Genomic DNA, 14,775 nt, shown 5'->3' on the forward strand with positions numbered 1-14,775 from the left:
TGAGGCAGTGGAGGATGAGAAAACTGAGCAAATGTGAGGTGTTCCCTGGAGCACCTATTGTATAATTAAGTTAAAATAAAATAAGTAGAAATGAGGGACAAGAGAGAGAGAAAAAACAGAGAAAAAAAAGATGAGAAGAAAGGAAGAAAGAAAAAGGGGGAGGGAAAAGGGTGGGGAAGAGGTAGGGGAAAGAGAAAAAAAGATATACACGAACCACAATTGCAATACCGACTACAACAACAACAACAAAAAAACCCTAAATAACTGAAAAAAAAAGACTTTGGGGGATACTCTGGGAGAAAAGACTAGGGCATAATGCAATATTAGCAATCAGGATGTTAAAAAAAGTAAAAGATAAGATAAAGTGAAAATAAAAACAGAACAAAATGAAACAAAAAAGAAAAAATGCAAACGTTGAAGGCTAGGGCATTCAAGGACCTCAGATGGACCTCAGGGCGTGGTGGATTCAGGGATGGAAAGTCTGAGATATTGAAGACTCAAGAGATGTGAGTCTCTGGGGTGTGGGTCACCAGAGTTTAGGGGACTCAGACCTGGCAACCTCAAATCTGGTCAACAGGAAGCCTAGGAGGACCGCAGTGTAACACAGCCCTCAGGGATCCCCGCAGGTGGGTGCCAGCCTTATGGGGGAAGTCAGATCCGCAAACTCTATGTTATGTCTGAACCCTGCAATTCACTTACTCACTGGGTTTATTTATGTGGATATATTGTCAATTCAGCTTTTGGACAGCTCCCACCCTGTGATCCCCCAGAATGGCCATCGGAGGGCGCCTCTACACTGCAGCCAATTTAATGACACAGATCAGAAGCCAGGCCCGTGGGTGGGGCTTCAGCCTGTAATGCCGACAACAGAGTCCAAAACCGGAGTTCCCAAGCTTCGCAAAAATATTCCCCAGTCGGCTTCCAGACGTGTCCCCCTCCCTCGCTGCACCCTATAGCAACCTCCCAATTACGTCCCTCTATTGCCAGCAGTCTAATTCCGCTGCAGATCGGCAGCCGGGCTTGTGGGGGCGGGGCTCCAGGCGGAAGCGCTATTACTTGTGTCCGCAATCAAAAATTCCCTGCTTCACAACAAAACACCGTCTGTCTCCCCAAATCAGTCTTCAAAGGCGTCCCGTCCCATCAACCCCCCAACAGCCCGCCCAGGACTCTCGAATTCCCCAGTACCGCAGAGCCTCCAAAAAGCGCGGCTGCACTGCCAATTCCGCGGCTCCATTCCCCACCCCACCCCCCAAGGAGGGAGCAACCCGTGTGCAGGTCTCACCTCAGTGCAATAGAACCCCAATTCTATCTTATAGACCAATCCTCTCCGTTACCTTCCCACCAAATTGATGTCCAGACACTTCCTGCCCTGCAAAAATCCCGAAAAAGCCCCGCCTCGGAGAACCTCCAGCGGCGCCCAGCTGCCTCTTCCCAGGAGAGACCGCAAGGCAAGCTCACTCAGCGACCATCTTGCTTCCTCCTCGAGTTAACTTTCAACAAACGTAACACACCTTTGAACCAGCATTTGGCTCAAGAAACAGGAGAGCGCTCCGGAACAGCTGTTTTGCCAGATTCCACGTGGTTCGATTCGATTCGTGCTGCTGAACACCCGCACCGGGGGTGACTGAGGCCCTGAAACACGGTTCGCTGCATGTTGACAGACGCTGCTGCGGACACGCTGGGTTAATACGCGGTGGCGGTGAATTCCACCTGCGTCTTCCACTGCTGGTCCATGGCTCCTGGAGGGTTTCAGAGGCCCCGCGCGGGCGGCCTGTACTTCCCTGCTTGGGCCCCTCCGCGAGGGCAAGGGCAAGGGCAAGCAGGCGGGGGTGCGCCGGGGGGGGGGGGGGCTGCACCTGCCCAGCAGATGGGGCTCCTCGCGTCCCAAGTGGGCGCTCCAGGGACCCGAAGGGAGACGGGAGGGCGCGGCCCATCCCGAGTCCGGCTGCTCAGGCCGCCCTGTGCCCCCGCCCTGCGCCCTCCGCCCTGCTCCCCTTGCCCTGCGCCCCCTGCACTGCGCGCCCCCTGCCCTGCGCCCTCCGCCCTGCTCCCCCCGCCCTGCGCCCCCCGCTCTGCGCCCCCCGCCCTGGTTCCCGGCCCTGCTCCCTCCGCCCAGTTTTGTAATGCGAGGCCCCGGTTCCCTGGCAACCGCCGAACGCGGGCGCGGGGCAGCCGGGCAGGAGGACACGTTCGAGTTCCCTGGCCGGGCGGGACGACATGACCTCGGCCGAGAAGCTGGAAGAGGGCGGATGGAGGACGAGGAGGAGATCACCAGATCACCGCCGCCACGCTGCGGGGCAAGCCCCGGCCGCCGCCCATCTCGGCGCTGTCCTCCTTCAGCTACGTCCCACCGCGGCGCCCGGACCCCAAGTAGCACAGCCACTACTCCCGCCAGCCCGGGTGAGGCGCGGGGGCGGCGCCGGGGGAGGAGCGGGGCCGGGGCGGGGCCGGAGCGGGGCTGCAGGCGAGGGGCGAGGCTAGGGGCTGGGGGTGAGGCTGGGGCGGGGCTTCAAGCGAGGGGAGACGTTGGGGACGGGACGGGGGCGGGGCTGCAAGCGAGGGGTGAGGTTAGGGACTGGGGGCGGGGTAGGGGCGTGGCCGGGGCGGGCTGCAAGCGGGGAGAGAGGTTAGGGGCTCGGGGCGGGGCTGCAAGAAGGGATAGAGGCCAGGGGCTGGGGCGGGTCAGGACTGGGGCTGGGGCGGGGCTGCAAGGGGGGAGAGGTTAGAGGCTGGGGGCGGGGCTGGGGCGGGGCTCAAGCGGGGTGGGGGGGGAGAAGTTTAGGGACTGGAGTGGGTCTGCGGCGGGCTTCACAGCCGGGAGGGTTGGGGGGGGGGGGGGCTGTGCCACCCAGAACGGGGACTGGAGATCCAGCTGCACTGCGTGGAAGGGGTCTGGGGACCCGGCAGGGCGTGGGGGCGGGGCCCGGGCAGCCTGAGGGATGCTTCTGGGGGTGGGAGCAGGACAGGACACTGGGAAAGGGCTACCAGGAAGGTCGAGTGGGTGGGGGGGGAAGAAGGGAATGCTCCCTGGGGAGGAGGACTCGATGGGGCGCCCGGGGTGGAGGGGCCAGGGGCTCCTCGGCGGAGTCGGTGGGAAGGGCGCCTGGACCTCGGAGAGCAGAGCTTCTAGTACTGCGAGACACAGTGACACCCACCCTCCGGAGCTGGAGGGGCCTCGCGGCTACCCGGGGGTGCACAGTCTAGAAAGGGCGCGCCGAGGCTGTGCAGCGTGTGGGCGCGGCCCCCTGAGCGGTCTGTGCGGTGGTCCCCAGGCCGTGAGGAAGAAGCCAGGCCGATGGCGGTCCTGGGTCCCGGGGACCCTCGGGCCGCCTTCCCACCCACCAAGGAGAACCAGGATTAGGTCTGCACCATCTGGCGCCGCGGCTCTGGGAAGGTGTGCGTGGTGGGAAGAGCTCGGGCGGGTCTGAGCAGCCAAAGCCCCCAAGAGAGGGCGGAAGGGAGAAAGAGAAGCGTGTTGAGAGTTGTCCAGGTCACCCATTCCTTTCTTTTCAACATTGTTTCTGTAGTCCCCAGGGCGTCCCCGGGAATCTGATTAGATAAGAGCCTTGGTTGGGGTCCCTAAGCCTGGCGGACAGCTGGGCACCTGGGCTATCCCTCAGCCCTCCTGGTGGGATGGGATGGCCAGAATAGGGGTGCCTCACTCTTCAGGCTGCTGTCACAAGTGCCACAACTGGGTGGCTAAAAACACCAGAAACCCGGCTCTCAGCCCTGCAGGCTGAAGCCACAAGTGAGTGGGCCGGTGCTGGTGGGTCCATCCTGGCTGCTCTGCTCCTGGCGCTTGGCCAGCAAGCCGTGGGTTTCAGGGCCTCCTCAGTGGCCCTGTGGCCTGCTCTGTCTCTCTTCCCATGGCGCCCTCCCCTCTTGTCTGCCTGTGCCCACACCCCCCTTCTAAAGACACCAGCTGTGCTGGACTAAGGGCCCACCCACTGCAGTCAGCCTCATTCAATTTAAATGATTCCGTTCACAATAATGCTTTTGCAAAAAGTTCCCAGGTACCCAGGATTAGGACTTCAAGGTATCTTTTTGGGGGACACAGTTCAACCCATAGCACAAAATACAGATCCACTTGGAAAGGCAGTTAATGGTGTATAAAATAACCCCGCAAAATGCCTCCTTCCTCTCCTAGCAGCCCACAATCAGTGGTGCGCAGGTAAGTTCCCAGTTCAGGTCAGCCCTCGCTGGAGTACTGGTGGGAGGCCTCTGACGCTCACGAGCTTCACTTCACACACAGAAGCAGAGTTTCCAGTAGAAGCGACGTGGCCCTCAGCCTGCCCCGGAGTCATCTCTTGAATCTGAGGCCCCCTCTGTCTGGCTTTGAGCCTGTGGAAGGACTGGAGGGAGGGAGGAAGGAAGGTCTCTTGACACCATACCTGTCTCTGCTGGCCATTAAAACAGGAGTGGGGTGGAACGGAAGGGGTCCCAATCTTCTGCAACACACACCTCTTATGTTTTTTTTTCCCTGTGAGCAATAGCTTTTAAACAGCTGTAAATAGTTTCACTTATTAAGTGGCCTTTACATTTTAAGTATACAGCACCTATGATACTGCCAGTGAGTTGATGGCCTTCGTGAGATAATAGCCAAAAAGCCAGGATGTTGGTGTATGAAGTTGTTCTATGCCACTTTATTGAGAGAATATAAAATTCACCTGGATTTTTGGAATAACAAAGACAGCTCACACTACACCGTTTGTACCTTTGAGGAGTCCCTTTCCATAGCACCCTAAGGTGGACTGTAGACTGCTCCTCAGTGGGGTGTCACTGATGTAAGGTACTGCTGAGGGCTGCACAGTGGGATTTGCAGCTTCCGAAGCTCAAATGTGGTAGAAAAGCAGAGCAGAACCCTTGCCCCCTGTGGGCCAGGCCCAAGATGGAGAAGGGCAGAGTGAGCCTGAAGACTCAGTTTCTCCTTCCTGAATTTGGCGGTCTGATAAGTGGCCCCACCTTCCAGGGCTGACTGAACAAGGGCCAGAGAGGTGCCCCGAGGTAGGAAGTGACCCGGGCTCTGTCTCTTGGGGAGAAATCAGGAAGGAGCCATAAGCACGCCACTTTATAGGACAGGGCCGGCACACTAAGGCCTGTGGGCCAAATCTGGCCCCCTGCCTGTTTTGATAAAGTTTTTTAAGAACACAGCCACACCCATTCATTTCCCCATCATCCAGTCTAGGATGTTGGGGCTGAGTGATTGTACGTGACAGAGCCCACGGGGCAGGAGAGTTCCCACCTGGCCCTCCACAGAGAAAGTCCCCGACTCCTGCTCGAATGCCTTACTGCCTCCTGGAAAAGGGAAGTGTCTTTAGAACACATTCATTCAAATGGGATTTTACGTGTTTAAAGCATTTCAGGGCAGACTTGATTAGCTGGGGTCACAGGCAAATTCAAGTCCTGAGGCTTTGGGTATGACAAAAGGAAATGATGCCACCAAAATAAATATTAATTAAAATCTAAAGAAAAGAGCCTTAAAAGCACAAAGAACAGCAAAAGGCATTTCAAAGTCCATTTCATGGGTGAGCTACCACTGTTCATGCCACGTTATTGGATTATGGGCACTGGTATCTGATCAGCTCCAGGGCTCCAGGAGCAGTTCCCCTGACCTTGGGATCATGGACATAAAGAGAGTGAGTTCTGTAGGGCAGGTTTGCTGAAGGACTGAACTGCCCCAAAATTCACTGCAGGTAATTTCAGGCCCTACCAAAGCTGAGCAAATTACTTCCTAAGTCATTTCCAAGGAGCACAGTTAACAGTAGTCAGTGGTGGTTAGCAGCCCAGGCTGGGGAGTCCTGGGTGGAAGTGTCAGCTCCATGTTGACTAGCTGTGGGGGCTTCACGAGTCACAGCCTCTCCATCTCACTTTGCTCTTCTAGGACAGATCAAACAGAACCAACCTCACAGAGCACTTATGAGAATGAATGTAATTAGTGTGCGTACAGTGGGCCACAGTGAGCCCTGGGTTGGTGGAGCTCATTACTGTTATTGGCTTTGGCTAGTGATGGTCAGTGCCCAGAGGCCCAAAGTCTTTCCTCCCTGATCTGGTCACTGTAGGAGATGCACATGATTGAAGCTTCAACGTGGAGGCATAGCAGCCCAGGCAAACTGAGACAGTGGCTTAATGTAAAGATAGAGTTCCCATGCCAAGGTGTGTGTGTGTGTGTGTGGCAGGGAGGCTCTACTCCATCCAGTCTCAGCAGCCCAGTGGTGGGAGGGCCACTGCTCAGCCTGCTGTCCTTTCAGTGTGAAGCCTCGGGAGCCCCTGGTCATGAGTGCTTACGTGCTTCTGACTGAAGAGTTGCACGTAACTCCTTGGTCACATGGAAGCACCTAGCAGAGGAGCAGGGATGGTTACTCCTCTGGGTGGCCAGGAGTGGAGGAGAATGGGCTCTTGGTGCCTTCTACCACTCAGGGGACCCTGAAGAGCCCTCTGGGTTGGGTCTCTGGCTCCCCTTCCCACTGTTGGAAAGCCCATGCTTCTCCGGCCAAGTGCCCTTTCTCAGCCACAGCTCCACCCTGAGGAGCGAGGTCGCCTCCGCAGCCACATCCATTTCCCACCCCCAGCCCCACCGACCTCGGCAGCCCTCCTTCTGCGCTGCCCTCTACTTTGTTCACACCTCAGTTATTTCCTGAGGGAAAACTGATGGTAGACAGCAAGGGCTAAACCAGTATCAGGAAACACTGAATTCAACAATACTCAAAACACAAAGGGCCAGAGGGACATCAGGAGAGAAAGGTAAATGGGGTTCGTTTTGCTCTGTGTTTTAAAAGCAGCATCATGTGTGAAACAGGAAATCCCTTGAGAGATTGTAATAGCAAAATACCAATAAACCCAGAAGCTCTGTTTTGTGAGAGCATCTAAATCTAGATCAGCTTTATTAACATTCTGCTTCAACCCATAAAGTAGTGGAAGAAAAAAAGAGAAAAGAAAAATTGATGAAAAAAATAAAGGAAAAGCAGATTTTTCAGTTTGGTTAGTTGTTGGAAACAGATGGTCATGTTACTAACTGAGGCTGGCTGGTGATGAAATTATTTTCTTTATTTTTTTGTGATCGAAGAATTCATTTTTGTTCTGCAAAAGTTCAAAATATGCAAAATCCCCACAGAAAAAACCTGTCTAAGATTTTGATAACATCCACTGACAGTGCTAAAGAAGGCTATTCTGAGCTATGGTAGGCTCCTGGTAACTAATCCAGGGCTTGGGAGGCAGGCATTGCTGCTTGCTCATCGTTCTTACTTTAAAGAGTGTTTTAGACCTGACTAGAAGGAGAAGAAATGGGCTTTTTTTGTCATGTTGCGTATCATACTCTATTATGCTGGGTTTCTCCAGCTTAGGGAACAAAATAAAGTACCACTTGCTCACACATTCAGTGTAGGGTGATTGCATGCTCTGTTCTTGAGCCCATTCTTCCCTTTTAGGATCTTCCTCCCAGAATAAGAACCCTAGGGGCTTGCTCAGCTCAGAAGGGTCAGAGGAAGCACAAGCCCAGCCTTTTCCCTGAGGATCTCCCCTTTCCCTGTTCCCCCACTGTTAGAGCTGCCCCCTGCTGGCTGACCCATCCCCGGGCTGGGCGGGGCTGGTCCCACCAGGTCCCACCGGGTCCCACCAGGTCCCACCAGAGCACAGCCAGGCTGGCCACCCTCTCCACTTTGGCACTAGGTTTCAGGTGTGAGGGAGGAGGGTAACTCCCACCTCTCCACCAGGTGTCTGGAGGCCAAGTCTCTGTGCTGGACCCAGCAGCTGTTCTCCACCACATATGTGTTCCACTGTGGGCTGGTCCCGAGGGACTCAAGCCACAGATCTGACCAGGAGCCCAACTTCCTTCTAAGTCCTTAATTTCCTGGGCCTGTGGGGGTGGTGTGAGAGTGATAGGGAGCAAATTATCTTTCTTTCCTGCCAGCTGGCCTCAAGTGGGCTGGGCAGTACCTCTACTCAGAGGGGAGGGTCTGGATTCCAGAACATTCCCTGGCAGAAGATCAAGTTCCTCCTTTGGAGAACTGACCTCCCACCATCCCAGCAGAGTGGGTGGGGTGCTTGGGCTTCCTTGGATTCCTGAAGGGCCTTCTGGTCTGGAGGATTACCTATAAAGTTTCCTTCAAGAGGACAGAACACTCCCAGCTAGAGATGACACCCAGCCCATCAGCTTCCTATGTTACATATGTTAAAGATAATGAGATCTCTCCATGGTGTATTACACTTTTTTAAAGTTTTATTTTATTTTATTCAAATATCGTTAATTTTATGTAGTGCAGCAGTTTGATATTGTGTATGAATTCCAAAAATAGATATTGGATCATGTTTGCAAACTGGTCTCTTCCTCTGGGCATATTAGATTGTGTTAACTTCAGAGATTTCACTTTTACTTTATTAAATTATGATGGGGGTTTTGAATGGGCATGTCAGTAGGATGTTGAGTCTTCACCCCTTTGGTGGGCAGGGGCTCACCAAGAAAAAGACATGGCAAAGGAAGCAGCTGGAGTTTTGAGTTGGAGCCCTTTGAAGTGAACACACAGGAGAAGAACACAGAGGAATAGAGATGGCTCCATAGACACGGCAGAGGCCCCAGGAAGAGAGCGAGCCTGATGGTCTACATCTGACCTTGTGGAGAAAACAGAGCAGCTGAGCCCAGAAAGAAACAAGGCCCAGGGAGAGAGACAGACCTTATGGCAGCCTAAAGCTGAGACCAGAAGCAGGGACCACAGAGCCTGAAGAGGAAGGCTGAACTCTCGCAGAGACCGGCAGCCATCTTGCTCCAACATGTGGCAACAGACTTTGGTGAGGGAAGTAGCTCACACTTTATGACCTTGTGACTGTAAGCTTCTACCCCAAATAAATCCCCTTTATAAATGCCAACAGATTTCTGGTACTTTGCATCAGTACCCCTTTAATTGACTAATACATATAGTCAAAACGATTGATATTTTTTGTGTGATTTTTCCCCATTGCTTTGATGATTAGAAGGTTCTTAGAGTTATTTTTCACTTACTTTTAAAAATCCATCCAGAATTTTGTCTACTATGAAATGAAAAGATACAAGTTTATTTTTTCCCCAAAGAGCTACCCAATTTTCACAGTATCAAACACTGAAAACTTTATCACTGGCCATGGTTTGGGCTTCTCATTAACCTAGGAGTGTATGAGCCATACTGGAGGTGATGCTTTCAGCAGAAGCAAAGGCCATGGTGGGCCTTGGCACCCTGTGCCCACACCAGAAGTGGACAAGCTTGAAGGCAGCAATGGGAGGAAGCTCGGGTACAGCAGGCTCATTCTGGCCAGGGGCGGCACAGGAGCAGAAGCCCTGGGCCCGTGCTGGTAGATTTTCTGTCCTCCCCTTCCTGTAAAGCAACTCAGAGCACAGGCACACCAGGATTTCAGCAGCTGTGTGACAAGTTCCTTTAGCATGGCCACCCTGGAATTCTCAAGAACTTTAAAATAATACTAAGGACTGTCTTGTTGCCCTTAGCAGGGTGGCTGTGGATGACAGCCAGGCTGACTTATCTTCACGTCTCCCCCAGAAGGACCAGGTGTCTTGCACAGGATGGAAGGTGTGTGAAAGGTTTGTCGAGGCTCAGCTGAAGCTGCGTTCACCCAGTCTGAGTTCCTGGAGTCAGTGAGGATGGGGGTTACTGGGTTTTCCAACATACTCTGCATCTGGGCTGCATTATCCTAACAGCTGCCTTCTACCTTGTGCCTTGTAGTTGGTAGAAATGCTTCCTAGTGTTACTATCCATAAGAAAAAAGAATGCAAAAACAAGCTTAGGCAACCTGGCATTAGGTTAGAGACCTGACACTCCTCAAATCCAGCGAGACCAAGTGTCTCAGTTCACTGCTGGGAGGATCTAAGGCAGCCAGAGTGAGCCACAGCTAACCAGGAGGGTTAAAGAACAACTAGCATGTGCATTTCTTCTTCTTTTATTAGACAATGAGGCAGATGTACTTTCCCTTTAAGAACAAGGTGGGATAAAAAAACGGAGGTATTAAAAGATGATACCTCTTTTAACAGCATTGTTTTCTAGACAACAGATGTATGTGAGTGTACAAATATTTTATATTTATCATACACATATGTATATATACATATGGATATATATGAGCTATGTATGCATAGATATATGAATTACCAAGTATGATAGCTCATGATAAACTATTTTTGTCTCTACAGAGGGATTTGCCTATACACAGCTGACTCTTGGCTGACAACGTAACAAGTAACTCCTTTTCTGTTACACATTCCTAGGATTCAGGAATGGTTAATTTTGCAAGAGCAGTACAAGCTTACTAAAGAAAATTGAAGAAATACAGTAGAAGACATGAAGGAGAAAACCAGCACACAGCCCACGCCCCTCGAGACAGAGCACACTGTTTATTACTTTAAGTTTGTGCACAAGTGATGGAGTCAGAGACAGAGAGCTGGGGAGCTGTCCCTGGACAGCGTCAGCTGTTGCATTCAGGAGTTTGTGATCTTATTGTTATTAGACAAGTTATGGGCCCTGCACCATTTTTGGCATAGCACACAGAGAGTACTCAGTAAATATTTGTAGAATGAATGAGTGAATGATTGAATGAATAAATGAATGGATACTAGGCAGGCCTAAAACAAAAGCAGGGGGCAGAGCACAAATAAGAAAAAGAAGACAAATAAGAAAAAGGAGTGGAGAAGAAATGGAAAAGGAAAAAAATTGAGGGAGCTAAAATGAGCGGAGAAGAAAAGAGGCCTGTGCCCCATTCCAGGCCCCTTGGCTCCAGGGGCACCTGCTCTTGCTGGGCTGGACCTCGGTTCCCTGCTCTGGGCCACAGCCAGTTCCATTCTAAAGGGAGACCCCCCCAACCCCCAAATACTTGCTGCAGCCTGGAAACTCTATGCCCCTGCGCTCCATCAGGGACAGGTTAGCATCTGTGTTTCATCAGGTTTTGATGACTCATCTTCAAATAAATGCATGACTTTCTCTTTTTATTCCAAGACAGGTATTGTTTCCCTCTATGACTGCATTTTTAAGAAGAATCTAGATTATAATCAGAAATTGCACCGAGATGACAGAGAAGTGTGGGCAGCGCCATTCCTGGGCAGGCTGCTCTTTCTTTTCACGCTGGGCGGCTTTCCTCACGGGCGCACTCCTTGCACGTGGGACTCCCCCACGCGGGGGACACCCTTGCGTGGCACGGCACTCCTTGCGCGCATCAGCACTGCGCATGAGCCAGCTCCACACGGGTCAAGGAGGCCCGGGGTTTGAACCGCGGACCTCCCATATGGTAGACGGACGCCCTAACCACTGGGCCAAAGTCCGTTTCCCTGATTCACTTTAAAAATCATTGGTCTCACTTTCCCCCAGACCACCCAATGATGGAAGAGGTTGTTGATGTGGGAGGGTTGGGGTGGGTGGGTTGGGGGTATATGGGGGCCTCATATTTTTTTTAATGTAACTTTTAAAAGAAAAATAAAGAAGAAAAAAACATTGTTCTGGCTGTAGGTGCAGAGTAGCCCACAGCGCAGCCTTGAGTCTAAATGGGAAAAGCAGTCCAGGCAGAGCTGGTGGTGCTAGAACCCCAGTGGGAGAAGTTGGTTAGCCGGTGTGCTGATGGACCTGGTGTGAGCTGTGGGCAAGAGGAACCCAGGACTGCTTCTAGATCTTTCTGCTTGAGTCGCTGTGGACTAGGGGGGAGTGGAGGATGTATTTTACTAAACTGGGGCTGAGGGAGGGGCAAGACCATGTGGTGAATAATCAGTTGGCTGCCCCAACATTAGGATTCCATGATAAGGACCTTTTGCTAAGGCTTCAGCCACTCCACCTAAGTTCATCTGTGAAGGTTCTAGCACCTCTTTACAGGCAAAGGTCTATCATTGGAAGAAGGACAAGACTCCGGGAAAGCTGCTCTCCATCACTGACTCCTTCAGGAACAGAGGAGACTTCTGTAAAATAATACCTAATATAAAGTTGACCACTCTTTTGTAAGGGTGTAGGATTATGTAATAAGATGCAGCACAGACCACATTTAACATTGCAAAAAAGTGTATTCTTTATCAGAACGTATCACACTGCTTCATTGTCACCAGATAGGGGAAAAGCTAATTATTAAACTTGAGGTAGCCTGAGCAACTTTCCATGCTTTCCCAACCCACCTAGTGGGAGCACCTCCATTTATTGAGGATGATTTTCACTACTCTTTCCCAGGAAATTGCTTCCTGGCATTAGGTCTCAACAGGCCTAACTGCCTGTTGCATTAGGCCCTCCTGCTGCATTTCCACACTGCAGCATTAGCCTCACAAAGTCTGATCTGAGGACAGTGCTTTTAATGTAGGCCAGTTGCTGAGTAGACAGATTTTATTTAATACATTTGACAGAAATTATAATACACATGCTTCTGGTGGGAATCATTGGATTTTTGCCTGTTGCTGCTGCTGTTTAAGAATGTCACCGTGTCATTTTTCACAATAATTTTTATTTCAATGTGAAAGAAAGTGCTGGAGGTACTATGAGGTGTATCATTTTTGTTCACATTCATTCATTCTGAATTTTTCTCTCATGAGAAAAGCATGCTTGGCATTACTTATATCCATGTAGTCAGCAGATACCTTTTGATCATCTGCTATAAGCTTACTGGGCATAAAGGCCACAAGACAAAAGTCCCTGCCCTCTGAGGGCTTACATTCCCATGAGACAGAAAAATAAAAGGCAAACGCACAGTGAACCTAATTGCAGGCAGTAGTCAGTGGTGTGCAGAAAATAAAGCAGTGTAGGGTGAAATGTTAAATGAGTGAGGGGGAGGTGGTGGGGGCAGGGGGTCTGCTTTGGCTGAGCTGGAGGAGTCTGGGAAGACTGACTCTTGAACTAAGACCTGATGGGAAGGGGACTGAAGGAAGAAGGGGCCACGTTTCCAGGGGGAGGAAACAGAGAAGATGAAGGTCTGGAAGCTGGAAGGAGCCCTGTGTGTTTGGGGCAAGAAAGAGGGCCAGGGCAGGAAGAAAGGTGGGCAGGAGGCAGCTGGGAGAGAGGGAAGAGGGACGGAGGTCATGAAGGTGTGGTCAGAGGGAAGCAGGGCCCAGGCCGTAGAGCCTGAAGGCACTGCAAGAGCTTTGGCGTCACCTCGGAGGGACCTGAGGACACCGGCGGGTTCTGAGCAGAGGGCACGGAGGCTCACATGGTACAGGCATCCTCAGGCTTTGGAGTAGCCTGTAAGGGACCAGGGAGGAGGGGATGCAGGTGTACCTTTGTGCATCTTGGTGGGTGCAGGTGCACAGGCACACACCTAGTGCATTGTGGCAGGGTGCAGGCATGCAGGCACCCACCTAGGGCAAAGTGGCAGGGCGCAGGTGTGCAGGCGCCCACCTGGTGCACCATGGTGGGGTGCAGGTGCGTGCCCACCTGGCACCCCTTGGTGGGATTCAGGCACCTGCTGCGGCAGACCCCTGCTGACAGGAGCATCTCCATGATCTCCCACAGGAGCACAAGTGGCCCATTGGGGTGCTGACGTCTTCCACCTACGGAAAGCGCATCCACCAGCCCGTCGAGCCACTGAACTGCGACCATGGCCGCGCCAGCCACGTGAGGGCTGACTTCTACAGGAAGAACGACATTCCCAGCATCAAGGCCCCTGGCTTTGGGCACATTTCTCCAGCCTGAGGTTGCCCCAGGCCCCAAAGGCCCAGGGGCCCCTTCCACAGAGAGGGGAGCCTGGGGCCTTACGTCCCCGTTGTGCTGACACCTAGGAACTGCAGCGATGCCCCCATCCAGCCTTACGTGGGGACGATGAACATCGAGCAGCTTCCCTAAGGGGCCTCCGTCAGGGCCTGGCGGAATCTTTAAGATGTGGGGGCATCTGGCAGGCTGGCTTTTACATGAGACTATTTCAGGTGAAGTGATGCTGGTGCCTCATTCCCTGCGGGCACCTCCATGACATTGAACCTTTCCCCCCACCTTAAGTGACTGGGCTTTTTGTTCATGGGCTCCGCATTTGTATTTTGGGAGGGAGTGGAGTTATTTTCATAATTGTCACAGAAGCCACTACTGCCTGATATTATCTCTAGTGTACACAAAACAACCTTTGCCTTTTACTTTCCTCAAGAGGAAATATAAGGAAAGTTACATTTTGGCACAATTGAACTCCAGATACTGCAATGTACTTTCTCCCCAATGGTTTGAACTGCAAATAATGGAATTTTGTTCACTTGAGGACAAAAATCCCTAGGAAGGATGGATGGTCCTGGTGTCCAGCATTTTCTGCTGCCACTTCACAAGTGAAAAGCAGCTGAGGTCATGGGGAAAGCATGGACCTTGGCATTCACCAGGGTTGGGTGAAATTCTGGCTCCTTTGTTTTCTAGCTCCAAGGTCTAGTGCAAGTCATGTCATCTACTGGAGTCTACATTCCCCCACTTTTACAGCGGGGGATCCTAACCTTGTCTGTGTCTGTGTCTGGCTGGTCTGCCATGACACATACCACAGGCAGCAGGAATTCATTGTCTCAGGGTTTGGAGGCTAGACATCAAATCAAGGGACCGACAGCCATGCTGTCCTGCAGCAGGGTGTCTTGCTGACAGCTCAGCCTCTGCTCATCACATGGCTCTCTGTCTCCTGTGGTCTCCACTTCTGCACAGGGGTGCATCTGTCCAGATCCTCTCCTTGTGGGCTCCAGACCTCTAGGAAGAAGGCCATCCTGCCTCGATCTGGTCTCATCTTAATTAGATCTTTGAGATCCTTCCAAATAACTCCCACCCACAGAACCGGGGACCAGGACTTGAACATGCCTTGGGAGATGTGACTCAGCTCCCGTCA

The 14,775-nt window shown here is 52.1% G+C and overlaps 1 pseudogene; it reads left to right on the forward strand.

Annotated features, from left to right (window-relative positions):
• Positions 1 to 2,249: 2,249 nt before the first annotated feature.
• On the forward strand, positions 2,250 to 13,625 carry LOC101425285 (cilia- and flagella-associated protein 90-like; annotated as a pseudogene).
• The last annotated feature ends 1,150 nt before the right edge of the window (positions 13,626 to 14,775 follow it).

This window comes from Dasypus novemcinctus, chromosome 30, assembly GCF_030445035.2.
Source record: "Dasypus novemcinctus isolate mDasNov1 chromosome 30, mDasNov1.1.hap2, whole genome shotgun sequence".
In the NCBI taxonomy this organism is placed as follows: domain Eukaryota; kingdom Metazoa; phylum Chordata; class Mammalia; order Cingulata; family Dasypodidae; genus Dasypus; species Dasypus novemcinctus.